Genomic DNA, 2,224 nt, shown 5'->3' with positions numbered 1-2,224 from the left:
CATAGAGTTACACCTCCAGCCCCCTTTAGCTACTATGTTTTTTTTTTTTTTTAATTATTTATTCATTTTTGAGACAGGGTCTTGCCGTGCAGTTCAAGTTGGCCACTGCGGAGCCCAGGCTGGCCTCAAACTCACAGCAATTCTCCTGCCTCAGTCTCCCGAGTGCTAGGATACAGGCACGTGCCATCACGCCCGGCTTCTGTTAGCCCCTATGAATGACATAGCCTGGAACGTCAGTGCACAGATACCCATTTGAGTCTGTTTTTCATTCTTCCGGATATATATTGAGAAGTAGACTTGCTGGATATTTTGTAGTTTAGGCTGGCCTTGAACTCGTGGTGAACCTCCTGTCTCAGCCTCCCCGAGTGCTGGGATGACAGGCGTGCGCCACCATGCCTGGCCCTGTTTCATTTTTTTGAGCATCCATTGTACCCGCAGCGCGGGCCACCGGCCGCCGGGGCGGCTGAGGCTCCGGCGCAGGCGCAGAGGGACGTGGCAGGGGGCGGGGGGGCGTGCCTCTCTCTGCGCCTGCGCGGGCCCAGGGAGCTGCTGCGGGGTGATGCCGCCTGGCCTCGAGCCTCGCCCTGCGCACGCGCACACCCGGCACCGAGCGCGTGCCCAAGCCCTGGGCGGGCGGGGCCGCGGTGTCCCGGGAGATCATCACCTTGCGGGTGGGCCAGTGCGGCAACAGCGCGTTTACATTCCGGTTAGTGATGCAGGAGGGATTCTGTGTTTTTGTTAATAGCGGTCCATCCTGATGGCTGTGAAGTGTTCTCATTCTGATTTATATTTTGTTTTAAATCACAGAGAGATTTAAAAGCCTGGCACAGGGGTGCAGATCTGTAATCCCAGCTACTCAGGAGACCGAGGTGGGAGAACCGCCAGCTGGAGCCCAGCCTTGGCAATTCAACAACTTAGGGAGAGTTTATCTCAAAATTAAAAAAAATAAGAAAAGAGCTGGGGACACATGAAGCTCAGTGTGAAGGCCCTGGGTTCAATCCCCAGTCCTGCAAAATACATAATAACGGGTGGGTGTGTAGCTCAGTGGTAGGGAATCCCAGGGTTCAGTCCCCAGCGCCACTCCATATACACGTGCGCGTGCGCGCACACACACACGGACAAACCAGCAGCATTTTGTATTTTTTACTATTGTGTGCTTTAAAATTGTATATAAACGGCAGCCAGAGCACAGTATCAGAGAACAGCCGCGCATGGTAACACACACCTGCCACCCAGCACCGGGAGGACGTCCACACGCACAGGACCGTGTGCTGTGAGCCTCGGGGAAAGTCTCTGCAGAGGGTGCTGTTCCCGTTCATGGGGTCTTCCCAATGCTCTAGATGGCTCCGGTGGTTTGCTCTCACCCTTCACCTCTGTCTGCCCTCAGGTTAGCAGATGCTGATTTCTGTCACCTCATGAACACCGGATAGATTTCCTGACTGAAATTTCCAATTAGGAGCCAGGCGTGGTGGAGCACTTCTGTCATCCAGCACTTGGGAGGCTGAGGCAGGAGGGTCACCATGAGTTCGAGGCCATCTTGGGCTACATAGTGAGACCCTGCCTCCAAAGAATGGAAAAAAAGGGGGGGAGGGATATATTAACTTGTTTTTGCTGTTTTATTTTTAGTGCAGGGGACCAAATCTGAAGCCTTGCACAGGCTAAGCATGTGCTCTATCTCCGAGCTACACCACCTGCCCTGGCCAAGGATGTAGATGAGAATTCTCAGGGGATGTCCCAGAATGGTCTGGGACAAAAGAAAAGTCAACCAACTTCACTTGTCCTCACAACTGTACAAAAAACAACTTTCTTTTTAAAGACAGGGTCTCGATATATAATCCAGGCTGGCCTTAAACTCACTGTCTAGCCCAGGCTGGCCTCCAGCTCACAATGACCTTCCTGCCTTAGCTTCCTGAGTGCTGGGATGACAGGCGTGCACCACCCCACTCAGCACCTTGCCCATTTTCCTGTGGGTTGCTTCTTAGGTATTTTGAGACAGTCCATCAATTGACCCTTATGTCAGTCTGCAGCTTATCTTACATGTTGCAAACGGTGTCTTTTGTCGCAGAGATTTTATTATTGAATTTATTTGTTCATTTATGTATGCAGAGCTGGTGATCAAACCCAGGGCCTCAAACCCAGGGCCTCCTTTATGTATGCAAAGCTGTGCTCCAGACTGATCTAGAGCCCCACATGTGATTTCCATTTTATTTATTTATTTTTAATT

The sequence above is a fragment of the Chinchilla lanigera genome, unplaced genomic scaffold (genome assembly GCF_000276665.1).
Source record: "Chinchilla lanigera isolate Chin_1 unplaced genomic scaffold, ChiLan1.0 scaffold00050, whole genome shotgun sequence".
Classification (NCBI taxonomy): Eukaryota; Metazoa; Chordata; class Mammalia; order Rodentia; family Chinchillidae; genus Chinchilla; species Chinchilla lanigera.
The sequence above is the reverse complement of the archived record's forward strand: the minus strand, read 5'-3'. Positions refer to the sequence as shown.